The sequence below is a fragment of the Bombus pascuorum genome, unplaced genomic scaffold (assembly GCF_905332965.1).
Source record: "Bombus pascuorum unplaced genomic scaffold, iyBomPasc1.1, whole genome shotgun sequence".
NCBI lineage: Eukaryota > Metazoa > Arthropoda > Insecta > Hymenoptera > Apidae > Bombus > Bombus pascuorum.
The window spans coordinates 835,001-860,000 of NW_026869742.1; the positions used below are offsets into that span (position 1 = coordinate 835,001).

General features: G+C 49.9%; 2 non-coding genes and 1 pseudogene across 2 annotated transcripts; all 3 read right to left on the reverse strand.

Moving 5' to 3' along the window:
- Positions 1 to 6,136: 6,136 nt before the first annotated feature.
- Positions 6,137 to 9,369, reverse strand: LOC132915796 (large subunit ribosomal RNA; annotated as a pseudogene).
- Positions 9,370 to 11,593: 2,224 nt separating this feature from the next.
- On the reverse strand, positions 11,594 to 11,748 carry LOC132915798 (5.8S ribosomal RNA). Its single transcript, XR_009659968.1, has one exon. It is a non-coding gene; the product is annotated as a 5.8S ribosomal RNA (ribosomal RNA).
- Positions 11,749 to 17,286: 5,538 nt separating this feature from the next.
- Positions 17,287 to 19,212, reverse strand: LOC132915788 (small subunit ribosomal RNA). Its single transcript, XR_009659962.1, has one exon. It is a non-coding gene; the product is annotated as a small subunit ribosomal RNA (ribosomal RNA).
- Between the last annotated feature and the right edge of the window lie 5,788 nt (positions 19,213 to 25,000).

Consider the following 25,000-nt stretch of genomic DNA (forward strand, 5'->3'; position numbering starts at 1 on the left):
TCCCTCGGCCAGGAAAGCTCCAGCTCCTGGATGGAGTCCCGGAGTCTCTGTCGATCTTCCTCGAAGAGACGACATACTTCCAGTACGTGTTCCGGGGTTTCCTCCATGCCGCAGTCACACGTGTCTCCCTCACTCAGCTGGAATGACTTCAATTTACTCTTGAAGTCCCCGTGACCACTTATGAACTGTGTCGTGTAGTGGTCCGGGTTAATCCAGCGGTGTGCCAGTCTTTCTTGAGGGGTCCTAAAGTATTCATACGTTGCTCTCCCTTTCGGCGTTGTTTCCCAGCGGGCCTTCCACTTTTGAGTGGCTTCGTGGTAAATCGTTCCTATTGTTCCTTCTGTGGGGTTCCTCTTGAGTTTGTAGGCTCTTGCCCTTGCTTCGATGAGGAGATCGATGGGCAAGACCCCTGCTATTATGTGTAGTGCGTCCGTGGAAGTCGTCCTGTAGGCTTTTGTGACCTGCAGGAGCGCCATTCTCTGTGCTCGTAGAAATTTCGTCTTGGTGCTATTGTTCAGCAGGTCGCTCCAGCCAGCCGCGGCGTATGTGATTATCGGTTCAAACAACCCTTTGTACATAGTACGCATGGCTGCTTGCCCGAGTCCCCACTTCGCTTTGGCCACCCTCGCGAGACTGCCGAGTAGGTTTCTTGCTTTTTGTATGGTTTCCTCGGTGTGCTTATTGATTCTGAAGCCACTCTCAAAGTGGACGCCCAGGTATCTAATAGTCTGCTTCCCTCGAATACTCCTGCCGTCGATCTTGATTATTGGAGGCCTCTCGGCATCCAATTTCCCCTTTATCAGGAGCATCTCGGTTTTACTTGCCGAAAGCTCGAGCTTCTTCCTTGTGCACCAGTTCGAGACACGCGTGACCGCCTCCTGTCCCGCTTTCTGTAGTTCCACTCTGGAGTTCCCAGCAACCATTATCACTAGGTCGTCCGCGTATGCGATCGGCTCGCACTCGGGCGCGTGCGTCGTAAGTTCGTCCAGCAGGTCATCGAATACCAGGTTCCAAAAGCTTGGACCTAATACCGAGCCCTGCGGACATCCCTTGGTAACGGGTCTGGTGATCACATCGTTCTTGCCTGCTATTTGGACGGTTCTGTCCCTGAAGTAGCTTCTCGTCAACTTGTAGAGGTTGTCGGGGCATCTTCTTCTCTTTAGTTCGTGCAGAACGTTGGGCCACCAGACGTTGTCGAAGGCACCCGATATGTCGAGCGCGATCGCGAGGACGTACTTCCGATCACTCATCCGCGCCGCCTTCTCCCTTAACTGTAGTATGGCGTCCGTGGTCGATCTCCCAGGGCGAAAGCCGTACTGCCTATCCGAGGTAAGATCGTGGTGGTGGAATATCGTCGTCAACTTGGCAGCCATCAGCCTCTCCAGCAACTTGCCCACCATGGAGAGCAGGCAAATCGGTCTGTAGGACTTTGGGCTGCTTCTTTCTCGATCCGGTCCTTTTGGAATCGTGATAAGGTTCCCCTCCTTCCAGACTCTCGGGAAGGTCCCCCAAGCTAGGCAGGCGTTCATCGTCCTCAGGATTTCCTGGTGGAGCACCCCCCAGGCGCGCTGGATGACTTCCACCTCGATCAGGTCGGTTCCCGGGCATTTCCCCCTCTTCAGTCTTTTAACCGCTCCTTCGAGTTCCCCAATGTTGAACTCAGCGGCATTCTCGACGTTGGGAAGGGTGTCCATCTCCCTCCTGATCTCGGCTTGCTCCGCCGTGTCCGTGGATTCTTGGTCTTCGGGCAGGAGGGCAGTCAGCATCGCCTCCGCGGTCGATCGCCAGTTGGAGGTTTCTCCGTGTGGCGTCCGCAGGGTGGATACCGTCTCTTCCCTCCTGATTCTTCCTGTGACGGTTTTATATACCATGCCCCAGTGTTCTTTATTGCCTTCTTTGGTGACGAACTCCTGCCAGCTCCGGTTCTTGGCCTCGGTCACCGCTCTCTTGTACGACTTGACGGCTTCCCGGTATCGCGCTTTCTCGAGTTCCCTCTCTTCAGGGTCCCTGGTCGCCTGGAATCTTCTTCTCGCCCGGTAGGCGCGTCGCTTCGCCCTGGTGAGCTCTGGCGTCCACCATGGCACGGATTTGTGGTGCCATTTCTTCCTCCGGATGGTTGCGTCGCAGGCTTTTCTCAGGGCTGCCTGCAGGCGCACCGCCATCTCTTCGACGTCCTCCTTGCGCTGTGGGACGAGTTCCTGGAGGAGTGTTCTCTCCTCCAGAAGGATCTTCTGGAACCCCTCCCAGTCGGCGGTCCTTGTGTTGTATCTCATCACCGGCTGGTGCGGCTGGGGGCTTTCCCTCTCGGGAGTTAGGCGCGTCTCCAGGATTCTGTGATCGCTGGAGGTTCCGTCCTCGTGTACTCTCCAGTCTTCCACGAGCGGTATGATCTCTGGACTCGCCAGGGTTATATCGATGTTCGATCGCCCCCTGGTGGTTTCGAACGTGTGAGCCTCTCCCGGTCTATTTAGGATGTGGAGGCCGTATTGCGCAATGACGGCCTCCAAGGCTTCACCCCTGTCGTCGGTGCTCCTGCTATTCCACAACGGCGATTTGGCGTTAGCATCCATGCCTATTAGAAGCTTCTTTCCTCTCGTGTGTCTCAGTACCTCCTCCAGCTGTCGAATGCCGACCTCGATGTTTTCGGTCGGCGGGAAGTACTGGATGACGACGTAAATTTCCGTTTCACCGTCGCTTATCTGTACACACACGCAGTGGGTTGTGCATAGGCCTGCTATCTCCAGCGCCGTCATGCATCTGCTACCGATTCCCACCGCGGCCATCGGCGGGTCCTGCTTGGAGCCTCGAGAGGCGATCGCGAACCCCGCGAGCCCAGGTATCCTTCCGTCGAGGCTGTAGGGCTCCTGCATTAGCAGGATGACGTTTCCTTCATCCTTTAACTGCGCTTTGATTTCATGGGGGACAATTTTCGATCTCTGCATGTTGTGTTGCAGGATCCTTATCCCCCATTGGCTCCCGAGTCCATTTCCAGATTCGCGGGTCATTTTACTCATAGGTGGTCTTCGAAACATATTGCTCCAATGCCCTCTTATACGCCGGACAGTTTATGTTGGAGGCCGCATGGTCTCCCTTTTTCCCAGTCTTTTTGCAATTGACACAGCTGGGGGGGTTGCTCTTGTTAGGGCATGCCTTGGTGCCATGGCCACTGTCGGCGCAGTGGGCGCAAATGTCGTAATTCACGCGGCAGTATTTGGCCACGTGCCCGTATCCTTGACATTTGTAGCATCTACTTATCGCTACAAAGTCTCTCACTTTACACGCGTTCCAGGAGATATATAATTTCCCCTTAAGGAGCTTGTCTCTAACGGGGGGTGGTACCTCGACCACCCAGTTCGTTTCGGTCTGATCCTTGCGGCCTGTTCTGAAACAGAACTTGATGGCCGCTATGTCCTCTTCGCCCAGTCTCTCCTGGTTCTGTCTACGGAGGCAGGCCAGTATTTCCTCCTCCGAGTTATCCCTCGGTACGTCGTAGATTATCATCCTCGGGTTCCTTCTCGTAGGCGTGCTGGCTTTTAGACCAGCCCCCTTTAATTTCGCGTTCTCCGTGAACGCCTTCAAATCCTCCGGCTTGGTCGTTTCTACGACCAGCCCGCAGCCGCCTATCTTCCTTAGGGCCCTGACTTGCAGACCTCTCTTGCGCGGGTTCACCACGGTGAACAGCGCATCGCACGTTTCCTCGCTGGTGCGAATGTCCCCATCCTCCGTTTCCGGGCGGATAATGACCACGTTTCTCGGTGGTTTCACCGCTTTGGCTTCAACTTTGTTGGAGGTCATTTTGACCCTCTCTGCATACGTAGGCTGTTTCTCGCCCGTCGGGTCTTTCTTTGCCGCCACGGCCTCCAATCGCTTGCTTGCCTGAAGAGTCTTGTTGACTGCCTCCAGTATTGCCGACTCTTTGTCCTTTCCCTCACTAGAGTTCTGCTCCAGTCTTCCAGTGAGGTAGCTATTTTAGAGGAGCAGTTCCTCCACTATCCCCCTCATGTCCCTGAAGAACCTCATAATCGACGAAGTCTGCTCTTTATTAATTTTCTTGGCCGGGTCCAAACAGAAGGCAAGCACCTTCTTCTCTATATCGCCGGCCTGTGCCCTCAGTTCCGGCACCGGGCTCGCTTCTTCGGCACTAGCGTCCTTGCTCACCTCTTCCGTTCGGTTTTCCGGCGTCGAGGGAGTGCGGGTGTCCGTGTTCTTCTGTATCTTGGTTGACTTAAGTGGGTGAAGCACCACCCTAGCTTCCGCGGTCGGTGGGGCTTGCCCCTGCGACGGCATTTTAGTCTGCTTTTGATCGCTCATGTCTTATTCAAACGGGAATTTTTCCCAAGTCCGCGCGAAAAGTCTCTCGACGGGAGTCGTTTTCCCGTCAATTTCAATTTCGACAAGCAGAGGAAAAAAAAAAAAAAAAAAAAAAAAAAAAAAAAAAAAAAAGGGGGGGGCCTGGACCTAGTTGATACGGCCCTGAGTCCTGCGGGCACTGCCCCCACTTGATACGGCCCTGCACTGCGCTCGGCCGACGGCAATATGGCGTCCAATATGGCGTTCCCGCGCACCTAACCTCTACCGGCCACGTGCTCACCAGAGAATCAATTAAAACTGTATTTCTCGATGCACTACACTGCTGATTTTTTCACCACTTATTTCTCGATTTTTTTCGAGCACTTTGACGTAATTTTCGTCCACTGGAAAGGTCCTTTTCGCCTTTTTTCCGCGCACGAAAGTCTCGTCGACCACGTGCTTCGACGCACGAATTTTCTTCTCGCACTTTTCTCGGTTTCTCACTGTTCCTTTTTCTCGCCTTTATTTTCACAGTTGCTAATCCACTATAAATTCACTTTAAAACACTTTTTTTTTTCCACACCAAACTGATTTTTTCCTCCAAAATACCGATTTTAACTGCGGAGCGATCTGCACGCGTCCTCTCTAGTCGCCGCCATCTTGAAAGTAGTAGATAGGGACAGGTAGTCTGGCGCTGTGGCCTTGGGCCGTGCCGTACCTAGAGTTGAAACTCATACCGGCGAGCGCAGTCACGATGGTCTGTGACTATTTACCACTTTTCTAGCGTCCCCTGTCAAGGGAGCGGCGCGCAGGTGGTCGGCGCGCGGCTTGGAAAAACCCTGCCCTCACCTTGCGGATCACCGGACAAGTTGAACCTGCCCTTTCGGGCAGCAGCTCACTTAGCCGACGCCTCGCGACGCACGCGTCGCGCTGCGCCGATACCAGCGGGGGCCACGGGGAGGCGGAGCTGCCAGCACAAGGCTCGGTCCCAGCAGGTTGGCTATCCAGCCGATTGTAACCTGCACCGTCACAGCTCCCATTGTGTGGGTGCCGCCTGCACCGACGGTCGCAGGTCAGTAGATAGGGACAGGTAGTCTCCTTGTATCTTTATCGGGTACCCTTTCCTGGAGTAGAAACTCATACAGGGCCCGAGTCCCCGGACAGGACCATCGGGGTCGGGATCACGCCCGACCGACGCACAAGGCACCCAGTGCACTTGCTTCCTTTATTAGCTAGGCCTGGCAGGGGCTTTCGCTCGTCTAAGGTAAAACGGGGCCATCTTTCCTTAGGCCCTACCGTCTCCCGGGACGGTTCCGGAGCAGTTGGTACGCTGCTCACCCGCCGGCGTAACCGTTTCCGGAGTACGAGTGGGGAGGCTCGCACCCGGGGGACCGGCCGCCTAACCAGCATTCGGCTATGAACCACGCCACCACGAGTCCATACCCAGTTTCGGACGAGCAGAGGGGTCGCTACTCCCTCCGGGCTAATACTCATCCTGCCCGTGGTACCAGTCTATGTCACTGGTGGGACCACCGTGTGGATGTACGGCCACGTCACTGCTGGCACCTGCGACCTGCTAACAGGGCTCTCAACAGACCTAGAAGGGACGCTCGCAAGCGGGGACCTGCGACACTTTTGTGCCCAGGGATTTATCCCGGCGGTCCCCTCATTCGCATCAGGATCGTGGGTGCGCTACTACCCATGACCGCGTAGAGAGAGCATGGCCGCACTTAAGCGCACGCATGCTCCCGGCGATCATCCTTGCGGAGTACATAGGGACTCACGTAAGCGGAACGCTTGTTCCGACGGTCCCCCTGGCTGCGGGAACGTGGGTTTGCCAGCCCCCATAGGCTCACGCCCTCCCTGCGTGTAGTAGATAGGGACAGAGGGAATCTCGTTAATCCATTCATGCGCGTCACTAATTAGATGACGAGGCATTTGGCTATTTCTATGAGCTGTAGAGAGGCTCACACTTCCGAGGTAACCCCCTCGTAGGGAATAAAACGATGTTTAAAATCAATATGTCTCAGAAATTGAACACAATTATTGAGACAGGCGTCAAATATAAAATAATAAATAAGTTAAAATAGATAACAACAATTCCAAATACATCCATCTCAAATACCATATTCAAGCCAGGTCGTCAACAGAGCCAAGGAACGAGTTCCTTAATGTTTTACGCACAACTTTTGTGTCATAGGTACTGAACTTCACGAGAGAGTCATAGTTACTCCCGCCGTTTACCCGCGCTTTTTTGAATTTCTTCACGTTGACATTCAGAGCACTGGGCAGAAATCACATTGCGTCAACACCCTCGGGGGCCATCGCAATGCTTTGTTTTAATTAGACAGTCGGATTCCCCTAGTCCGTGCCAGTTCTGAGCTGAGCGTTGAATGGCGGCCGAAGAGAACTACCGCCGAGCGACGGCACGACACAGCGCACCGTCGTCGACGACGGAAGCCTCGCAGCAAGGAAGATCCGCGGGAGGCCAAGGCACGGGACCGAGCTCGGATCCCGGGACGCGCGACCACCGATCGTGCCCCCTGTGAAGGGGAGACCGGCGCCGCCCGCCCGTTCAGCTCGCCCAGGCCCGGCACGTCAGCCAAACCCGCTTCCCGACCAAGCCCGACACGCCCCGCTCCTCAGAGCCAATCCTTATTCCGAAGTTACGGATCCAATTTGCCGACTTCCCTTACCTACATTAATCTATCGACTAGAGGCTCTTTACCTTGGAGACCTGCTGCGGATATGGGTACGAACCGGCGCGACACCTCCACGTGGCCCTCTCCTGGATTTTCAAGGACCGAGGGGAAGATCCGGACACCGCCGCAACTGCGGTGCTCTTCGCGTTCCAAACCCTATCTCCCTGCTAGAGGTTTCCAGGGAACTCGAACGCTTATACAGAAAAGAAAACTCTTCCCGGATCTCCCGACGGCGTCTCCAGGTCATGTTGGGTTACCCCGACGAACGCTCTTACGAGGGCCCGAATGGTATGCGGTTCCGCTGCCGGGTTCCGGAATAGGAACCGGATTCCCTTTCGCCCGATGGGTGTTTGTCTTTCGCTCAACATTTGTTACATTTGCATGATTTGTTTGTTTGTTGCTTTTTGTATGGTCTTAGGACACCTCATCTACATAGGATTTCTCTTAGGGCTTAGGATCGACTGACTCGTGTGCAACGGCTGTTCACACGAAACCCTTCTCCACGTCAGTCCTCCAGGGCCTCGCTGGAGTATTTGCTACTACCACCAAGATCTGCACCGACGGCGGCTCCAGGCAGGCTCGCGCCCAGACCCTTCTGCGCACACCGCCGCGACCCTCCTACTCGTCAGAGCTTCATGAAGGACGGTCCCCCCGAAGGAGGACTCGCGTGCCTTCCCACTTGCCACTGACGGCGGAGTATAGGCGCGACGCTTCAGCGCCATCCATTTTCAGGGCTAGTTGCTTCGGCAGGTGAGTTGTTACACACTCCTTAGCGGATTCCGACTTCCATGGCCACCGTCCTGCTGTCTTAAGCAACCAACGCCTTTCATGGTATCCCATAAGCGTCGACTTAGGCGCCTTAACTCCACGTTTGGTTCATCCCACAGCGCCAGTTCTGCTTACCAAAATTGGCCCACTTGGCACTCTGATCCAATTGTATCTCGTGGCTTCATATGATCCAAGCAAGCCAGAGATCTCACCCATTTAAAGTTTGAGAATAGGTTGAGGTTGTTTCGGCCCCAAGGCCTCTAATCATTCGCTTTACCAGATGAGACTCGAACGCGTTCGCTAAGGAACGGTCGAGTGCCAGCTATCCTGAGGGAAACTTCGGAGGGAACCAGCTACTAGATGGTTCGATTAGTCTTTCGCCCCTATACCCAGTTCCGACGATCGATTTGCACGTCAGAATCGCTACGGACCTCCATCAGGGTTTCCCCTGACTTCGTCCTGACCAGGCATAGTTCACCATCTTTCGGGTCCCAACGTGTACGCTCTAGGTGCGCCTCTCCTCGCAATGAGAACGAGACGCCCCGGGAGTGCGGGGCCGCATAGTCGCGCGGCCCATCCTCCCTCTATCGACGCGAACGCCGATTTTCACTTTCATTTCGCCTTTAGGTTTCACAAGTCCCAATGACTCGCGTACATGTTAGACTCCTTGGTCCGTGTTTCAAGACGGGTCCTGAGAGTACCCAAAGCAATAGCGTCGCCGACCGGTAATCAGAGACTCGGCCAGTCCAAGAAATCCGCGCTGCTAACAGCTGCCCAGCCCCGAGCACGGAAACTAAAGTCCGTAGACTGCGGGAGCGAAGGCGATGCTTGCGGCGGTCCAGACGCACACACATTCGAGAATGGATTGGTTGCGGCCCGATACCGTTTTCACATACCGTCGCGCGGTCGGCCGGGTTACCGAGGGTCTGTCACGTGCGCCGAAGCGACGAGACAGGCGCCCGCTCGGACCGTAGACCGACGCGCAACGGGTCGCGACGTTCTACTAGGGGAGAAGTGCACGACTACGACGCCGGAACTCGCTCGAAAGAACCGACGGTGACGTGCCCTCGCCAATGGGACGCACGCGAACGTGGCCCACCCGGAGCATCGCACACCGACGATCACCGACGCCGTCGACGATGAATCTCCCCATTCGATCTTTTGGGTTTCTCAGGTTTACCCCTGAACGGTTTCACGTACTCTTGAACTCTCTCTTCAAAGTTCTTTTCAACTTTCCCTCACGGTACTTGTTCGCTATCGGTCTCGTGGTTGTATTTAGCCTTAGATGGAGTTTACCACCAACTTAGGGCTGCACTCTCAAGCAACCCGACTCTAAGGAGAGATCCTCCCGAAACGCGTTCCGGTCCCTACGGGCCTGGCACCCTCTGTGGGTACATGGCCCCATTCAAGATGGACTTGGACGCGGTTCGACGTCACGGGATAAACGGATCCTCCCGAACACCACATCTCCCAACGGCGGAACCGCGGAATTCAGTGCTGGGCTAATTCCTGTTCGCTCGCCGCTACTAAGGAAATCCTTGTTAGTTTCTTTTCCTCCGCTTAATAATATGCTTAAATTCAGCGGGTGATCTCGCCTGATCTGAGGTCGCTTCAACGTCACGCCACTAGGCGACAGAGTCTTCTCCCTTTGAAAAAGAAAAGAAAAACTCTGTACTAACGTTCGTGTCGTGTCCGGCTCTCTTCGAGAAAAGCAACGTGCGCGTTCGATAGATAGATAGATACCGGCAAAGCGGCAGAGAGGGTCTTTATTTTTTTTATCTCTCCGAGAATCGCCTCAAAGAGAAAAAAAAAATAAAAAAAAAAGAAAAATTCGAATAGAAGGAGAACTCTATATATATTATTAGAGTATCATCGGAGAATCGTTTTATGCATCTCTCCAAAGTGCCACTTCGTTCGTCGCATCGAAAGACTCTCGCGAGACATCCGTTCCCGCGTCCGGTTCTTTAACGCCCGTCCTCTGTGTATCTCTTGTATCTCGATATATACGCACCACGATGTCGGAAGTACGTATATCTCCCTCGGCCGTTTCTCTAATTTTCGACTAATTCCAGAGCGGTTCCTTGTTCTCGCCTGTTACTGCTGGCACAGAGATCGAACACGCGACGGAGACACTTTTCGTGCCCGTCGGTTTCTTTGCTCTGTACCAACGACGAAAACGCATGGGAACGCTCGCAACTGGAACGTCGAGCGAGAGCGTACACCTTGGGGTGGTTTAAGAGCATTCTCGGGGACTGGACGACCGGCGCGACGGTTAGGATGCGCGGTCCAGCGATATAGACGACGAAGAGACATGGGATGACCAACGATCTCTTTTCACACTCTCTCTCTAAAATATATACTCTCGGAGCGACGAAATCGCTTCAAAGCAAAAAAAAATCACACGCGCGTAACGTCGTACGTACACGCGCGTGTATACCTCGTCTCTTCGATCTCGAGTCTTTCTCGAGCCTCTCCAAAGGGGATCGTTCTCTTCCTCTTGCGCGATCTCTCCGTGCGTGTCAGAGCGATTCCTTCTCGCAGGACGACGAAGACGACCGTCGGCGACGAGAGATCGAACAACTTCGTAACGGACTCGCGTGCGCATCTACCATCGGGTACGGAAACGCTGCGCCATCACCTTGAGCTTTCGTCCAATAACCCACGCGAGAAACCGATCATAGACACACGCTAGATACGCACAAGCTTTTTTTATAATAAGATTCCGACGAACGTGGCTTTGGGCCAGGTGCGCGGGCAGAGAGATACGCGACGACGGGGAAGAATTCGTCCCGATACAAGTACGCGTACTCTCCGATCTCCGGCGCAACGCTGGGGATCATATCTCCCTAAGTCATCAGCGTTCGAAGAATCTCGCTTGTGCGTTCCCGGATCTACGGAAACTCGTTGTGTCGTGAGTTAAAAGATTTACCGGCACAGAGGATGATAAACGCAACGACGACCCATCGATGCGACGGTCCTCGTTGTCTTCTCTCTCGTCTCGATCGTCTCGCGCCTGCAGAATACTACTCTGCCGCACGAACAGACGGAGTGGGCATTCGATCCCTGGGGCTGTACGAGCAAAGCGTCTCGAGAAAGGAGACGGTGATTTTGCTTCTTTCGAAGGTTTCGTTACGCCACCAAGATTTTAGAGGTTTGGGTAATATCTTGGTTCTCTCTTCTCTCCTCTCTCCACTAGAGTCACACAGCCAGTAAAAATCTTTGCTGCTGCTTTCTCTCAGTCTCGCCAAAGAAAAATTCATTTAAGACGACGTCGGGGGCGCGGACCTTCGTGCGAAGACCGACAAAACGTGACAGAGGCTGATACAAAAACAAAAAAAAATCGGCCACGAGGAAAACTTGTGCGTATGATTCGATAACCGCGTGTCGACAACGACGACGGGGTTCTCTCCGCTCTTGTTCGTATCCTTCTTCTTGCGCTTCGTCCGACTCTGAAACGTTCTAACGCGAACGACGGCGGGTTGTCAAGGCAAGAAGGGACAGAGAGAGACAGAGGTAGGTTGTGCACGAGTCTCCCGTGAACACGATAGATCTTGTATATTTGTATCGAGAGCGTGCCGACGATTTGCCACACGGCTTTCGACACGACCGCGACGAACGCCGACGAACGTCCAACAATCGCTCGTACGTCGCCGTACGTACGCCTCGACTGCTCTTTTATTTCGTATCCTTCGCTTGGGCGCGCTCGTCCACCGACTCTGAAACGTTCTAAGACGAACGACGGCGGGATGTCGACGAGGCGGCAAGAAAGGACAGAGAAGAGACAGACCGAGGAGCAACGATACGCAACGCAAGCAGTCTTAGGTTTACGTGAGCAACCCTCAGCCAGGCGTGGTCCAGGAATTGTATCCGTGGACCGCAATGTGCGTTCGAAATGTCGATGTTCATGTGTCCTGCAGTTCACACGTTGACGCGCAATTAGCTGCGTTCTTCATCGACCCACGAGCCAAGTGATCCACCGTTCAGGGTAATCTTTTATGCATTTTGCCATTTTTGTGTATATGATACTCAATGTACTCTGTACTCGAATTCTCGGTTCCGAAGAAGCCGATATCCGACACGTCCGACCAACGGGAATCGGATCGGCGGAAGTCGCCGTAAGATCGACGACACGAATGTTCCGAAACGAAATCGGCGGACTGCGCGACGAAACACGCGCCCGCCGACCGGGCGTAAAGTTCTTTGAAACCGTCGAGATCGAGGCTCCGTTCGTCAGGAAACGACGGGGATGTACACCCGATTCTGAATCCTCTGTACAGCACAGCGATCTCGCGAAGAAACACGCAAGGTGGCTAGCCCATGGTATCTCAAGATATATGGATCGACGATAGATGCGTTCCTCTCGTCCGATTGTTCGCAGCGAAAAGCCGGCGAATCTCCGTCGTTCGGGCATAAAAAAAAAATGGGACGCGCGGTCGTCGTCGTAGTAGTCCTCGCGCGGTCGTTTCTTCCCAATATCCAGAAGCAGAGTTTGAAAAACTGTTGCGACGGCACGGGGCATTCGACTCACGACAACGAGGATACTACGGACGGCCGGCGTCCCCTCTGATTCAACACAATTTCTTCGTTCGTTCAGGCATAAAAAAAAAATGGGACGCGCGGTCGTCGTCGTAGTAGTCCTCGCGCGGTCGTTTCTTCCCAATATCCAGAAGCAGAGTTTGAAAAACTGTTGCGACGGCACGGGGCATTCGACTCACGACAACGAGGATACTACGGACGGCCGGCGTCCCCTCTGATTCAACACAATTTCTTCGTTCGTTCAGGCATAAAAAAAATGGGACGCGCGGTCGTCGCAGTAGTCCTCGCGCGGTCCTTTCTTCCCAATATCCAGAAGCAGAGTTTGAAAAACTGTTGCGACGGCACGGGGCATTCGAGACTCACGACAACGAGGATACTACGGACGGCCGGCGTCCCCTCTGAACGAACTTTGTTCGTTCGTTCAGGTATAAAAAAAAATGGGACGCGCGGTCGTCGCAGTAGTCCTCGCGCGGTCGTTTCTTCCCAATATCCAGAAGCAGAGTTTGAAAAACTGTTGCGACGGCACGGGGCATTCGACTCACGACAACGAGGATACTACGGACGGCCGGCGTCCCCTCCGAACAAACTTTAGGGTCGTTCGGGTGTTAGAAAAATTCGATGGCACGCACGGTCTTCGTAGTTCTCGCGCTGTCGTTTCTTCCCAATATCCAGAAGCAGAGTTTGAAAAACTGTTGCGACGGCACGGGGCATACGACTCGCGACGAGGACATGGACTACCGGCGTCCCCTCTGAACAAACTTTGGTCGAGATCAGGTGTTAGAAAAATTCGATGGTACGCACGGTCGTCGTAGTTCTCGCGCTGTCGTTTCTTCCCAATATCCAGAAGCAGAGTTTGAAAAACTGTTGCGACGGCACGGGGCATACGACTCGCGACGAGGACATAGACTACCGGCGTCCCCTCCGAACAAACTTTGGTCGAGATTAGGTATAAAAAAAATTCGATGGGACGCGCACGGTCGTCCTCCTCGCGCGGTCGTTCTTCCCAATATCCAGAAGCAGAGTTTGAAAAACTGTTGCGACGGCACGGGGCATTCGACTCACGACAACGAGGAAATAGACGGCCGGCGGTCCCCTCCGAACGTACGGCGACCACGACGGCTAAAGCGCGAAAAATCGCGACGAAAAGGAACGCATCTCCGTTCAGGTGTGTGTGTGCGTTTAAAAAAAATTCGATAGGACGCACGGTCGTGCCGTAGTCCTCGCGCGGTCGTTTCTTCCCAATATCCAGAAGCAGAGTTTGAAAAACTGTTGCGACGGCACGGGGCATTCGACTCACGACAACGAGGATACTACGGACGGCCGGCGTCCCCTCTGAACGGGTCGACGAGACGATGGTAGATGAGACGAACTATAAAGTTCGGTTGTTCAGGCATAAAAAAAAAATGGGACGCTCGGTCGTCGTAGTTCTCGCGCGCTAGTCTTCTCTTCCCAATATCCAGAAGCAGAGTTTGAAAAACTGTTGCGACGGCACGGGGCATTCGAGACTCACGACAACGAGGATACTACGGACGGCCGGCGTCCCCTCTGCATCAACTTTGTTCTTTCGTTCAGGCATAAAAAAAAATGGGACGCTCGGTCGTCGTAGTTCTCGCGCGGTAGTCTTCTCATCCCAATATCCAGAAGCAGAGTTTGAAAAACTGTTGCGACGGCACGGGGCATTCGAGACTCACGACAACGAGGATACTACGGACGGCCGGCGTCCCCTCTGCATCAACTTTGTTCTTTCGTTCAGGCATAAAAAAAAATGGGACGCTCGGTCGTCGTAGTTCTCGCGCGCTAGTCTTCTCCTCCCAATATCCAGAAGCAGAGTTTGAAAAACTGTTGCGACGGCACGGGGCATTCGAGACTCACGACAACGAGGATACTACGGACGGCCGGCGTCCCCTCTGCATCAACTTTGTTCTTTCGTTCAGGCATAAAAAAAAAATGGGACGCTCGGTCGTCGTAGTCCTCGCGCGCGGTCTTCTTCTCTTCCCAATATCCAGAAGCAGAGTTTGAAAAACTGTTGCGACGGCACGGGGCATTAGAGACTCACGACAACGAGGACATAGACGGCCGGCGTCCCATCTGATACAACTTTGGTCGTTCAGGTGTTAGAAAAATTCGATGGCACGCACGGTCGTCGTAGTTCTCGCGCTGTCGTTTCTTCCCAATATCCAGAAGCAGAGTTTGAAAAACTGTTGCGACGGCACGGGGCATACGACTCGCGACGAGGACATAGACTACCGGCGTCCCCTCTGAACAGACTTTGGTCGATCAGGTGTTAGAAAAATTCGATGGTACGCACGGTCGTCGTAGTTCTCGCGCTGTCGTTTCTTCCCAATATCCAGAAGCAGAGTTTGAAAAACTGTTGCGACGGCACGGGGCATACGACTCGCGACGAGGACATAGACTACCGGCGTCCCCTCTGAACGAACTTGGTCGTTCAGGTATAAAAAAAAAATTCGATGGAACGCACGGTCGTCGTATCTCTCGCGCTGTCGTTTCTTCCCAATATCCAGAAGCAGAGTTTGAAAAACTGTTGCGACGGCACGGGGCATACGACTCGCGACGAGGAGATAGACTGCCGGCGTTCCCTCTGAACGAACTTTGGTCGATGAGGTGTTAGAAAAATTCGATGGTACGCACGGTCGTCGTAGTTCTCGCGCTGTCGTTTCTTCCCAATATCCAGAAGCAGAGTTTGAAAAACTGTTGCGACGGCACGGGGCATACGACTCGCGACGAGGACATAGACTACCGGCGTCCCCTCTGAACGAACTTGGTCGTTCAGGTATAAAAAAAAAATTCGATGGAACGCACGGTCGTCGTAGCTCTCGCGCTGTCGTTTCTTCCCAATATCCAGAAGCAGAGTTTGAAAAACTGTTGCGACGGCACGGGGCATACGACTCGCGACGAGGAGATAGACTGCCGGCGTTCCCTCTGAACGAACTTTGGTCGATGAGGTGTTAGAAAAATTCGATGGTACGCACGGTCGTCGTAGTTCTCGCGCTGTCGTTTCTTCCCAATATCCAGAAGCAGAGTTTGAAAAACTGTTGCGACGGCACGGGGCATACGACTCGCGACGAGGACATAGACTACCGGCGTCCCCTCTGAACGAACTTGGTCGTTCAGGTATAAAAAAAAAATTCGATGGAACGCACGGTCGTCGTAGCTCTCGCGCTGTCGTTTCTTCCCAATATCCAGAAGCAGAGTTTGAAAAACTGTTGCGACGGCACGGGGCATACGACTCGCGACGAGGAGATAGACTGCCGGCGTTCCCTCTGAACGAACTTTCGTCGATGAGGTGTTAGAAAAATTCGATGGGACGCACGGTCGTCGTAGCTCTCGCGCTGTCGTTTCTTCCCAATATCCAGAAGCAGAGTTTGAAAAACTGTTGCGACGGCACGGGGCATACGACTCGCGACGAGGAGATAGACTACCGGCGTCCCCTCTGAACAAACTTTGGTCGATCAGGTGTTAGAAAAAATTCGATGGGACGCACGGTCGTCGTAGTTCTCGCGCACATCGTTGCTTCTCAATATCGAGAAGCAGAGTTTGAAAAACTGTTACGACGGCATGGGGAATACGACCCAAGACGTGAACATAGACTACCGGCGTCCCCTCTGAACGAACTTTGGTCGATCAGGTGTTAGAAAAAATTCGATGGGACGCACGGTCGTCGTAGTTCTCGCGCTGTCGTTTCTTCCCAATATCCAGAAGCAGAGTTTGAAAAACTGTTGCGACGGCACGGGGCATACGACTCGCGACGAGGACATAGACTACCGGCGTCCCCTCTGAACGAACTTGGTCGTTCAGGTATAAAAAAAAAATTCGATGGAACGCACGGTCGTCGTATCTCTCGCGCTGTCGTTTCTTCCCAATATCCAGAAGCAGAGTTTGAAAAACTGTTGCGACGGCACGGGGCATACGACTCGCGACGAGGAGATAGACTGCCGGCGTTCCCTCTGATCGAACTTTGACTGTAAAAGTCTTTTCTCTCTACCATCACTCGCATATAATATATATATCTTTTCGGGCCAACATCCACTCTATGCGTTTTCTTTCCTGGTTACCCGATCCACGAGTACGATACGTACAACGTGGTTTCGTTTGCAGAACCACCTTCGTATATCGAACGCCGTTGAGACGAACGACAACGAAACGACACTCGAAGAGCACACGCCCTATGGGTAGGAAGCTCGCGCAGAGACTTCGTTCGATCCCAAAGAGGAGTCTTCGATATGTCCCGTTGCTAGGAGGAGACACAACGCAACACAGACCACGAAATATAGAAGAGGTTGGGTGTGAGCAAGATCTCTCCGACACGAGGCACTTTAGAGATTTTAGTTGTAATATTATTTGTTCGTTCGTTGGGTTTCCACAGTGCAAAGACGAAATACGAGATCGTGACGGCGGGTCTTTCTGTCTTACGACCTCACGCAGGCGCCTCGACCGGCATTTCTCCAATACACGTGGTTTCCACTTTAACTTTTCATTATATTGTATTATATTTGCCAAGTTCCCTTTTTCGTTATTATATATGTTCGTTATTATTGTTTGCCCCTTTTTGGTATTATTCGCAGACGGCGGGTCTTTCTGTCTTACGACCTCACGCAGGCGCCTCGAATAATTTTAGTTTAGTTTCATATATATAATATATATATGTGCATTTGTATTTGCATTTGCAGCATTGGTATATATATATCTCTTCATCCCGATGATCGAGAGAGAGTGCCACACCTTCTCTTCGTATAGTTCCGTAGAACCGGAGGAGTCTGTCTCCTCCTTGTAATTATTTTTGCTAACGGAGCAAGTGAGAGTCAACAGCCATAAGGAATATACTTGTCTCCGTAGCCAGTGTATTTGTCAAAGTATATAGCTTGTGAATACGTCGTATATACTTTACGGGTCGATACAGGAGGAGTACGGCTCCTGACCGACCCTCTCATCATGTGTTAAGTCAAATTCTTTGTGTTTATGGTTCTTTCGTTAATGATCCTTCCGCAGGTTCACCTACGGAAACCTTGTTACGACTTTTACTTCCTCTAAATGATCAAGTTTGGTCATCTTCCCGGTAACATCGGCAATGCTTATCACATTGGCCGCGCACCAGTCCGAAGACCTCACTAAATCATTCAATCGGTAGTAGCGACGGGCGGTGTGTACAAAGGGCAGGGACGTAATCAACGCGAGCTTATGACTCGCGCTTACTGGGAATTCCTCGTTCATGGGGAATAATTGCAAGCCCCAATCCCTAGCACGAAGGAGGTTCAGCGGGTTACCCGGGCCTTTCGGCCAGGGAAAACACGCTGATTCCTTCAGTGTAGCGCGCGTGCGGCCCAGAACATCTAAGGGCATCACAGACCTGTTATTGCTCAATCTCGTGCGGCTAGAAGCCGCCTGTTCCTCTAAGAAGATTTATTTGTACGTTGGTAGTAAAAACCCGCCGACCGAAGCCGGGGGCCTTCGAGATACCATAAGTTACGTCTATTTAGCAGGCTAGAGTCTCGTTCGTTATCGGAATTAACCAGACAAATCGCTCCACCAACTAAGAACGGCCATGCACCACCACCCACCGAATCAAGAAAGAGCTATCAATCTGTCAATCCTTCCGGTGTCTGGGCCTGGTGAGGTTTCCCGTGTTGAGTCAAATTAAGCCGCAGGCTCCACTCCTGGTGGTGCCCTTCCGTCAATTCCTTTAAGTTTCAGCCTTGCGACCATACTCCCCCCCGGAACCCAAAAGCTTTGGTTTCCCGGAAGCTGCCCGCCGAGTCATCGGAGGAACTTCGGCGGATCGCTGGCTGGCATCGTTTATGGTTAGAACTAGGGCGGTATCTGATCGCCTTCGAACCTCTAACTTTCGTTCTTGATTAATGAAAACATTTTTGGCAAATGCTTTCGCTTCTGTCCGTCTTGCGACGATCCAAGAATTTCACCTCTAACGTCGCAATACGAATGCCCCCATCTGTCCCTATTAATCATTACCTCGGGGCTCCGAAAACCAACAAAATAGAACCGAGGTCCTATTCCATTATTCCATGCACACAGTATTCAGGCGAAGGTAGCCTGCTTTAAGCACTCTAATTTGTTCAAAGTAAACGTATCGGCCCACCTCGACACTCAGTGAAGAGCACCGCGATGGGATATTGGTTGGACCGCCCCGCGAGGAGCTAAGCCCACCGATAGGACGTACCACATAATGCCAGTTAAACACCGCGAGCGGTGAACCGACACTGTGGTACACAAATTCAACTACGAGCTTTTTAACCGCAACAACTTTAATATACGCTATTGGAGCTGGAATTACCGCGGCTGCTGGCACCAGACTTGCCCTCCAATTGGTCCTCGTTAAAGGATTTAAAGTGTACTCATTCCGATTACGGGGCCTCGGATGAGTCCCGTATCGTTATTTTTCGTCACTACCTCCCCGTGCCGGGAGTGGGTAATTTGCGCGCCTGCTGCCTTCCTTGGATGTGGTAGCTGTTTCTCAGGCTCCCTCTCCGGAATCGAACCCTGATTCCCCGTTACCCGTTACAACCATGGTAGGCGCAGAGCCTACCATCGACAGTTGATAAGGCAGACATTTGAAAGATGCGTCGTCGGTGCTAGATGACCGTACGATCAGCACAAAGTTATTCAGAGTCACCAAAACAAACGATGGACGGACGGACGAGCCATCCGCCACCGATTGGTTTTGATCTAATAAAAGCATTCCAACCATCTCTGGAAGGAATCTGTTTGCATGTATTAGCTCTAGAATTGCCACAGTTATCCAAGTAAAGTTAGGTTACTATCCAAGAAACCATAACTGATTTAATGAGCCATTCGCGGTTTCACCTTATTGCGGCATGTACTGAGACATGCATGGCTTAATCTTTGAGACAAGCATATGACTACTGGCAGGATCAACCAGGGATCTTACTTAGTAGTACTCTCCACATAATTTTATAAGTTCTCCGTGTCGTAGGTGGGACGTAACACCGTACGACGAGACTTATATTATATATACGTCTTGTGGATGTTCGACTTTATTCGTCGAACTCCACCGTGGCCGTTACGAAGGTCCCCCAAAACTCATCGAACGCCACTAAACACAACTTCGTATAGCTGCTTTTATTCTGCGTAACTTTCACAGCTTTTTATTCTCGTAACTTTTTATTAATACCATACTTTCACAGGATCTTGCTACTTAAGATTTGCTTTATTCCCTTTTTCGAATATACCCTGACGGTTTAAGCACGTAAACTGCGCGCTGGGCATACCGTCTTTCTTAAGAATATATTCGCTATACTTCCATAGAACACATCTTCCAAGAGAAACGCACAACCTAAGATAGGAAGCACGCTCTCCAGCCAATTTAATATGTGCCGGCCTTCTTACACTATAAAACGCTGCCGGCACAAAGCATATGAATCGATCGTCGCAGACGATCCAGCATGAATACGTACTCAGTTAGTCCAAGCGCAGTGCCCTAACTTATAAAGTTAGAGCGAACCCACGCAGGGCACCAGCTTCCCGACTAAGGGGAACCTTGCCACGATATTTGGTCATTACGTCCAGGACAGCGACCCGCGGCGCAGCAGTGTAGAGAAAGAACCAAGACAGAACGAAGGAACAGTCGAGAAATAGCGTAAAAGTACACTAAGACTCGAGGAGCGGTGACTGAATTCTCAACCGAGGCCGTAGAATAGCCACACGCCCAACGCTGTTCCGTCCGAACCGTCCGGCTCGACGTGTCTCTTATAGATACCAAGGCGGCGGCCGGCAGGTCGGCGCCGGCCGGGCTAGCGGCCGCGCGCTTACCGTGACAAACCTCCGTAGCAACGTCCAGTCGGACTTAGTCGCTGGAGCGCTCGGTCACTTCGAACAGGTAAAGTACCATTATAAAACATCCTATCGTGGAGATATTTTAACGCACGGCTAATTAATATATTTTAAACACGTTTTTATCAAAAAATTTAATTTTTTTTTTTTTTCAAAATCGCATCAGTAAACCACCAGTTTTAACGAACGCGGACAAAAACCACCTATTAACTCGATTAGAACGCTATAAAATAACGAGAAATATGCAAAAAAATATATACCTTGTAACGTTAATTAACGAAAAAATTGCAAAAATATCCCGGTCGTGTCACTTCGACGGACCCTATTTTTTTAAAAAATTCGATAAAAACGCTTAATCCAGTCGTATTTAATAGAGATATAACCGTTTCTGTAAAAATATTTATACCTTATAACGCTTTTTAACGAAATAACTCGAAAAAACCTTTTCGGACTTTTCGCGCGGCCGAAATTTTTCTAAGTCCCAACGTCCGGATCGAGTTTGCGACTAAGTTCCACGTCCCGGGTGTGTCGGTCCATTTTTTTTTTTCGTTCCCGCGATGAAATAAACGCTTAATCCCTACGTAGAATCGAATAATATTGCGATTTATGTAAAAATATTCGTACCTTATAACGCTTTTTACCGAAATAACTCGAAAAAACTTTTCGGTCGAAATTTTTCTAAGTCCCAACGTCCGGCTCGACTCTGCGGCTAAGTTCCACGTCCGAGGCGTGTTCGTTCTCATTTTTTTAAAACTTTTTCAGGATGAAATAAACGCTTAATCCCGACGTATTATGCGTTTCTATCGCCTTTTATGCAAAAATATCCATACCTTATAACGCTTTTTAACGAAATAACTCGAAAAAACTTTTCGGCCGAAATTTTTCTAAGTTCCAACGTCCGGCTCGACTCTGCGACTAAGTTCCACGTCCGAGGCGTGTTCGTTCTCATTTTTTTAAAACTTTTTCAGGATGAAATAAACGCTTAATCCCGACGTATTACGCGTTTCTATCGCCTTTTATGCAAAAATATCCATACCTTATAACGCTTTTTAGCGAAATAACTCGAAAAAACTTTTCGGCCGAAATTTTTCTAAGTTCCAACGTCCGGCTCGACTCTGCGGCTAAGTTCCACGTCCGAGGCGTGTTCGTTCTCGTTTTTTTAAAACTTTTTCAGGATGAAATAAACGCTTAATCCCGACGTATTACGCGTTTCTATCGCCTTTTATGCAAAAATATCCATACCTTATAACGCTTTTTACCGAAATAACTCGAAAAAACTTTTCGACTGAAAATTTTTCTAAGTCCCTACGTGCCGATGCCGCGCGAGACTAAGTCCGACGGTCCGAGTGGTCGCCGTACAAAATTTTTTTCTAAATGAATTGGAACAAAATAAACGTTTAATCCACACGTAGAATCGAATATTATTGCGATTTATGTAAGAAAATTCATACCTTATAACGCTTTTTAAGGAAATAACTCGAAAAAACCCTTGAAATGAAAATTTTTTTCTAAATGAATTGGAACAAAATAAACGTTTAATCCACACGTAGAAACGAATATTATTGCGATTTATGTAAAAATATTTGTACCTTATAACGCTTTTTAAGGAAATAACTCGAAAAAACCCTTGAAATGAAAATTTTTTTCTAAATGAATTGGAACAAAATAAACGCTTAATCCACACGTAGAATCGAATATTATTACGATTTATGTAAAAAAATTCATACCTCGTAACGCTTTTTAACGAAATAACTCGAAAAAACCTTTTCGGACTTTTCGCGCGGCCGAAATTTTTCTAAGTCCCAACGTCCGGCTCGACTCTGCGACTAAGTTCCACGTCCGAGGCGTGTTCGTTCTCATTTTTTTAAAACTTTTTCAGGATGAAATAAACGCTTAATCCCGACGTATTACGCGTTTCTATCGCCTTTTATGCAAAAATATCCATACCTTATAACGCTTTTTACCGAAATAACTCGAAAAAAACTTTTCGGCCGAAATTTTTCTAAGTTCCAACGTCCGGCTCGACTCTGCGGCTAAGTTCCACGTCCGAGGCGTGTTCGTTCTCGTTTTTTTAAAACTTTTTCAGGATGAAATAAACGCTTAATCCCGACGTATTATGCGTTTCTATCGCCTTTTATGCAAAAATATCCATACCTTATAACGCTTTTTACCGAAATAACTCGAAAAAACTTTTCGGCCGAAATTTTTCTAAGTTCCAACGTCCGGCTCGACTCTGCGGCTAAGTTCCACGTCCGAGGCGTGTTCGTTCTCATTTTTTTAAAACTTTTTCAGGATGAAATAAACGCTTAATCCCGACGTATTACGCGTTTCTATCGCCTTTTATGCAAAAATATCCATACCTTATAACGCTTTTTAGCGAAATAACTCGAAAAAACTTTTCGACTGAAAATTTTTCTAAGTTCCAACGTCCGGCTCGACTCTGCGACTAAGTTCCACGTCCGAGGCGTGTTCGTTCTCATTTTTTTAAAACTTTTTCAGGATGAAATAAACGCTTAATCCCGACGTATTACGCGTTTCTATCGCCTTTTATGCAAAAATATCCATACCTTATAACGCTTTTTACCGAAATAACTCGAAAAAACTTTTCGACTGAAAATTTTTCTAAGTCCCTACGTGCCGATGCCGCGCGAGACTAAGTCCGACGGTCCGAGTGGTCGCCGAACAAAATTTTTTTTTAAACAAATTTGAACGAAAAAAACGTTTAATCCACACGTAGAATCGAATTATATGGCGATTTATGTAAAAATATTTGTACCTTATAACGCTTTTTAAGGAAATAACTCGAAAAAACCCTTGGAGCGAAAATTTTTTTCTAAACAAATTTGAACGATAAAAACGTTTAATCCATACGTAAAACGTCTTAACATTCCTATTTATGTAAAAAAATCCATACCTCGTAACGCTTTTTAAGGAAATAACTCGAAAAAACTCTTTCACCGAAAATTTTTTTCTAAATAAATTTGAACGAAAAAAATGCTTAATCCCGACGTAGAATGGTATAACATTGCGATTTATATAAAAATATGTGTACCTCATAACACTTTTTACGGAAATAACTCGAAATAACTTTTCCGTCTTTTCGCGCTGGTCGGAATTATTCTAAGTCCCTACGTGCCGGCTGGAACCTAGTCGAAGTGCCAGCCTCCCGGTCATGTTGGTCCGGCGGGTGAAATTTTTCAAAAAAATGAAAAGAAATCGTTACGTTCGCCTTCGTTTCGACGAGACATAACGATTTCTATAAAAATTTCAATACCTTATAACGCTATTTAACGAGATAAATCGAGTTGAACGTTTCCGTCTTTTCGCGCCGGCCGGAATTTTTCTAAGTCCCTACGTGCCGGCTGGAACCTAGTCGAAGTGCCAGCCTTCCGGTCATGTTGGTCCGGCGGGAGAAATTTTTCAAAAAAATAAAAAGAAATCGTTACGTTCGCCTTCGTTTCGACGAGACATAACGATTTCTATAAAAATTTCAATACCTTATAACGCTATTTAACGAGATAAATCGAGTTGAACGTTCCGGTCTTTTCGAACCGGCCGGAATTTTTCTAAGTCCCTACGTGCCGATGCCGCGCGAGACTAAGTTCGGCGGTTCGATTGGTCGCCGTACACAATTTTTTTTTAAATGAATTGGAACAAAATAAACGTTTAATCCACGCGTAGAATCGAATTATATGGCGATTTATGTAAAAATATTTGTGCTTTATACCGCTTTTTAAGGAAATAACTCGAAAAAACCGTTGAAATGAAAATTTTTTTCTAAACGAATTGGAACGAAAAAAACGCTTAATCCCGACGTAGAATGGTATAATATTGCGATTTCTGTAAAAATATTTGTACCTTATAACGCTTTTTACCGAAATAACTCGAAAAAACCCTTGAAATGAAAATTTTTTTCTAAACGAATTGGAACGAAAAAAACGCTTAATCCCGACGTAGAATGATATAATATCGCGATTCGTGTAAAAATATTTGTAGCTTATACCGCTTTTTAACGAAATAACTCGAAAAAACCGTTGAAATGAAAATTTTTTTCTAAACATATTTGAACGAAAAAAACGCTTAATCCCGACGTAGAATGATATAATATCGCGATTCGTGTAAAAATATTTGCACTTTATACCGCTTTTTTAGGAAATAACTCGAAATAACTTTTCGGTGTTTCCGCACTCGTCGAATATTTTCAAAGTCCCTGCGTTCGACGGAGGCAAGCGGCAGGCTCTCGCGCGTCGCTCGCTCGCTCCGCTCGCTCGAAAAAAAAACTAGACCGACCCAAAACCAATCTCTCTTTCGCGTTCGTTCCTCGATATTCGCGGCATCGGTTTTGGGTTGGGCTAGTCTTTCCTCGAGCGAGCGGAGCGAGCGAGCGAGCGCGCGCGCGCACAGGGCGTCTCGGTGCTGGGCGTACCTTTATAATATCGAGTCTACTCCGTCGCTGGCCCGCGATAGGGGGGCTGGGGGGGCCGCGCGCCGTTCCATTGTCATCGCTGCAGCGGCGTGTTGCCTTCTTCAGGCGCGCACGTTCAAGTGCAGCGGCGTGTTGCCTTTTTCAGGCGCACACGTTCAAGTCCAGCGGCGTATTGCTTTCTCGAGCGCACGCTTACAAGTCCAGCGGCGTATTGCTTTTCGATTTTAATTTAAAAAAAAACGCCGCCAAGTCCAGCGGCGTATTGCTTTTCGTCTTTAAAGCAAAAAAATCGCCGCTAAGTCCAGCGGCGTATTGCTTTTCTATTCTAAAGCAAAAACGCCGCTAAGTCCAGCGGCGTATTGCTTTTCTATTCTAAAGCATAATCGCCGCTAAGTCCAGCGGCGTATTGCTTTTCTATTCTAAAGCAAAAACGCCGCTAAGTCCAGCGGCGTAT